The sequence below is a fragment of the Halyomorpha halys genome, unplaced genomic scaffold (assembly GCF_000696795.3).
Source record: "Halyomorpha halys isolate HHAL.00 unplaced genomic scaffold, Hhal_1.1 Scaffold50.1, whole genome shotgun sequence".
NCBI lineage: Eukaryota > Metazoa > Arthropoda > Insecta > Hemiptera > Pentatomidae > Halyomorpha > Halyomorpha halys.
In genome coordinates this window covers 1,783,031-1,788,462 of record NW_027106849.1, presented here as the reverse complement: position 1 = coordinate 1,788,462, position 5,432 = coordinate 1,783,031, and the positions used below count along the sequence as shown (strand labels likewise).

General features: G+C 31.4%; 1 long non-coding RNA gene across 1 annotated transcript; it reads left to right on the top strand.

The window, feature by feature from the left end:
- Positions 1 to 2,012: 2,012 nt before the first annotated feature.
- On the top strand, positions 2,013 to 2,800 carry LOC106690246 (uncharacterized). Its single transcript, XR_001344564.3, has 2 exons — positions 2,013 to 2,270; positions 2,449 to 2,800. It is a non-coding gene; the product is annotated as an uncharacterized lncRNA (long non-coding RNA).
- Positions 2,801 to 5,432: the final 2,632 nt, after the last annotated feature.

Here is a 5,432-nt window from a genome sequence, read left to right as displayed (position 1 = left end):
GTTTGTTATTTAACATTGTGGATCATTGTAATCATCTAAGCAGTATTTACCTACTTTTTTAAAAATTATAAAAACAGTAATACATTTTTTGGGGAGGTGTTAAACAGTAATAACTATAATGTTAAACAGGAGAATCCCATGGAACATTATTAGCGTTTAAAAAATCAAACCTTTATGTTCCAAATTGTTTCGGCAGAGAGGAATATTCAGTGGACTAGGGTTTGGTATTGACATGTATCGATACAAGGCTGGTATTTTTATCTTTCGATAATTGTTATACAACGAAAGGTTTCGGTGGGAATGGTCAGTTCGATGAATCGATTTTGTAAGATGTCATGGTAACATCATTCAGAGCTATATATACTCACTTACCTGAATAAACAAATAAAGAGCTCCATCTATAAAGATTGTATCTACAAAATAGAACTAAGCTATTTTTCTGCGTAAAAACCTCTTTTTGATCTGATCTGGTTCGTGATAATAATTATAGCAATCAATTTAATGAAAGCAATTACTTTTCTTTTCCCCTTGTCACTGAAAAGTTTGTAGAAATGTCACTTTTAACCTTTAAATAGAAAGCTTTTCAATAGTGAGTTAAGAATATTCCTGTTAATAATCTATGTACTGTTACAATGTACATTGTCTTCGATCGGGATACCAGGAAAATCGCTGAAGGCAATTATGCAAAAATGTATTAATTAAGATTAAGTTCAACTATTACTATTACAAACAATTATTATTATTGAATTCCTTTCCAAAGGCCTTTTGTGTTTACCAATTGATTATCTTTATATTTATAAAATATTGTTACCATAAGTTGTATAAAACATAATAAAGGGTGGTATTGGGTAATGTAAACTACATAAAGGGACAAAGTATTTATTTACATAATATACTAATAATGATTGCATGATTCAGATAAATGGTTTGACATAAAATATTGTTACATTATATATTATTACCTAATATCTATCTGAATGACTGCTGAGTTGGGTGATGCATGCCGTGGTGTCGTCTTAGCTATGGGCGTCGTCTTGTGCCTTAAGAATGGAGTTCCAGTTCCGATAAGCCCTTCTTAGGACTTCTCTTCTAAATACATCATTTTCTCTAGCCCGTCTTCTTATGTCTGTGTTCTTTACGTTGTTGAGTCCCCTTTTTCCCCATTTGCCATTACGGGCGGCCTATTTAGAATATAAATTCTCATTGGCTACCATTAGTCACGCCCAAGAAGAATTCGTTACAAGTGGCTTAAAGTGTTTGGTACAAGTGTTCGTATAACTACCTGGATAATGATATTAGCCCCTTTAGCATCTTGTACACATTACACTCATAGGATAGGGTGTCCCTGTGTTGACAGGTATTGGCTAAATCTGTGTTGACATCTGAGGCTAAATCACAAGACATTCGTCATATTGTTGTTGTCGGAATTGGCACTATGTTCTTGTTGTTTCATTATGATACATTCGAGCACTAATTTATATTGTAAATTAAAATTATCAACTGTATGATCTCATGAAAGGAAATATAATACAAAAAAACGATTCATTGTTGTAATCAGCCTGTTGCGAAAAATAAATTTCTGTTATAGTTCTGAGCTCCACCACATGTACCTAGTTGTTAATTGCATTATGAAGGATAAAAAACATTCTTTATGCTGATTCATTCTGGATTTAGTACAAGAGATCCATGGCCAATTCCCTGGCCATTTGCAGCCCAGTTCGATTCAAGTGCCAATTAGGCCTTTTATGGTTAGTCATTCCTATGATTAAACCGGAGAGTTCATTTTGTTTTTCGCCCAATTAAAGAGTTTTAAAACAATTAGGAATTCTCAGTATTGTGTAATGACCGTGTATTGATTTAGTTTTTTGTTTCTGATATCCTAAAAATGATGATTAGTATAATTGTGGAAGTAGTATAATACCCGTTCCCTTATTCATCAGTATATTTTTTTTTTAAACTAATCATAATTAATTATGTACTTTAATAACATTTTTCGATACAGAATAGTTTATTATGATTCTAATTATAAAAAAAATATAGTTTGGAGAATTTTTTTTAAATTTATAATTACATAATTTTTTAAACTTATAATAATATTTTATCTTATTTGAATAGACTTTTAGTTGATTGAACCATCGCAAGGGATTCCCAGATGGCTTCTTGAAATTCCGAATGTCTGTGGATTACAGCCGCTCTGGTATATCTAGCGGGGCAGTGCTGACGACGCCAGAACCTCACAGTCTGTGACAGTCTTCACATCTCATTCCAAGGTAAATAACTATGTACTTCTATTATTCTTTGGCAAAATTTATTAATATTTTGAAAACTTTCCTAAGTTTAATAATCAATTGTATTAATCATTAATTACCTTATTTAAAATAAAATTTCATTAAGTTTTAGACTGTCAACAAAGAAGCCATTATTTCAATATTTCTTTTTTTTTTCTAGAAAATGAACAAGTTGATCTTGATCTACTTCCTGGCTGCTTGCTTGTTTGCTCTTACTCAAGCAGAGGAAAACCGTAGAAAACTGACAGTCGAGGCCTCCCGTACTCAGCATGGCGGAGAACGACACGATACCTACAGGATATCTCAAGACGCCTGGCGATCGAAGGACGGCAGGATTTCTGCTGGTGGATATGTAGAACACAACAGGGACAGGTATCCTGGAGGCTTCAAGACGAGAGATACTCACGGAGGATTCCAAATCAGGGGGAGATTCTAGATATGGCTAATATTGTGTATATGTAATGAATGTAAATAATGTATTTTTTACTTTAATAAATTAATAATTGTTCTTATTTAACTTTTTTCATGTAATCCTAGAAGTTTATTTATTCATGACCTTATTCTCTCTGAGGAAATTTAAAAGTAGTGAATCATACAACAGTTTACACATACACACTTTATAGAAGAAGATGTATTTTATATAAATAAGTAATAACAAAGTAATACTAGTTAGAATAACCATTAAACCATTTAATTAAATTTTAAATAACCATTATGATTTTAAAAATTTGAATAAGGTTATATTTTTAATTTAAACAGATATATCAACAGAAAAACAAAATTCATTATTTAAAATTTGTTTAGTATTTCAAAAATAATGTTATTTATACAAAGAAAAGTAAAAAAAACAATAAACACATTGATCAATCTATTTACTGGTTAAAATTACTACACCATAAAATAAAGATGATGTGCGCATTTGCAGCTTTCAGCAACGTTATCCAAAAGATGCTGACTAGTATAAATGTGGTGATATTACAATGACCTTTTGATGATCGACATTTTTAATTATAGTTTTATAAGTTATGATTAAAGTTTATTTTTCATTAAGTCATTGTTTTTGAAGATAAATTATTAAATTTTACGGGTGCTGTATAATTCCTGACACGTGTCCATTTCCAAGTTATACCCCAGAATAAATTATGATTAAATATTTGATAATATTAAAACTAATAAGTTTTATTTTGTTGTTTTTTTAACTACATTTTCTCCCTTATAAAGGCCAATAGGTATGTAACCCACATTTCCAGTGGGTGCAGATTTAATAATCCAATGGTTGTAGATTACCATTAGATTTAAACAAAAGCCTGAGGGGATATGAATGATTACGTCAATGTCAGAAATCAGAAGGAAAAAATTCCTTAATAAAATAAAGTCAAAATATTTCTATTTTTATGCTACTATTGGGTGGTTTCTTCTAAACGTTATTATCATGTGTTCTTCTTCATTAATTATAACAATTATTATTGTCCCTTGAATTTGAGAGGAAAAACTGATCTTAGATAGGAGACTGATTAATTTATATACTAGATATTAAATGGGTTTTCATCATAGAGTAATTTATGATACTAATAATTTTGATAGTTAATTAATTATGTTTTATATTATACAAATCGGATATGGCAATACAGATCTGAGTTAATTATTTGTAGGTTTTAATGAAATCGATGGTTTTGTTAATATTCTCTTTATTATCGCATAAGGTCTTGGAGAACCATCGAAGAACACTATAGTTTTCCTCAAAAATGTCAGTCATGATCACTTTAAAAAGTTGACACTGAGGTAGAGCATTGCTTCTTACGATATTAGTACAAGAGCCAGGAAGAAAAAAAGGCAGTTATCTCACCCCAATGTTTGATTACTTAAATAAAAACTATGTATAATTTCTAGTCAAAATTGATGAGTCTGCCAAGTATAGGTAGGGGGATTAAAAAATGGCGGCTGTTTCAAAACCTTAAAAAACATTGATTTTTCATTCGGTTCTCTATATCTTAAAAACTATCAACAACACTAGAAAATCTAAGAGAACACAATTTAAAGAAGAGTAAATTTGTTGAAATATTATCACTAAAAGACCTACTTAAGGCCAATAGTTCTCGAGATATAGTTTTTTAAAAACCAAAATTTCTTAAAAATCTACTGAAAGATTAGTAGTTAGTTAATTTATTTTGAGAAATCTATATCTCAGGAACTATGTGACGTACAGATCATGGGTCAACCCCCAGTGACCAATTCTGAGGCGCGTTATAATCACCTCCTCTCTTCTAAATGTCTGGAGGATTGAGCAACTCACTATTGGCTTTATCATTTTAAGCTTGTTATTTTCTGATACAGTCCTATTCTGTTGCCAGCCATGTAATATTCTAATCCGTTTTTGCCAAAACTAAAAAATAATATTTGTTTGTTCAAATCGGTAAAGCTCTCGTTGTGGCTTCCTTTTATAAATCAACAAAATCGACATGAATATTAAACGTTTATCGTATTGGATTCATTTCAACGATATGTTGCGTCACTAATCTTTCCTTCCAATCTAAAGCGTCTACAGAAAATTGAATTATGACACCATGAAAGAAAATGATGATTCGGCTATTTCGATAACACATTTATTGTTGAAATGTTAAGGAAATATTAGAAATGTTTATGAAGGAAATTCTCTTGTTATCAGGGCTAGATTGGTGATTCCTAGCACTAGCCGAGGGTAGGTGTTTAGAGAGGGCTCTAAAAGTGGCATTGAGGCTGGAGTTGTATAGAAATCCGCTTTAGCAGATTCTCGTCACGACTGCCGACACAACAGGCTATCCCCTCCCCTCCTCTTCCTCACACCCCCTCCCTTCGACAAAACTCTTCACTCAGCCTCTACAGTTCCGTCTCACTGAATGTTTCCCATGTCACGTCGGCAACTAGGATCAGGCTCTGACATTACGTTTAACTAAAATTTAAAGAAATGCTAAAATATTTAGAAAATTTATAATATAGGTAGTTTACCTCTTATCGTAATTGCCTGTTTTGATTTAGTCATTTCAATAGAATAATCGATACCAACTGATATTCAAATAATAAAATGACTATTACTCATCATAAAGTACTACCGTGACTGCTAAGTTGTTAATAATATCAGAACTCAGGCTAGCTATTGATTTACGA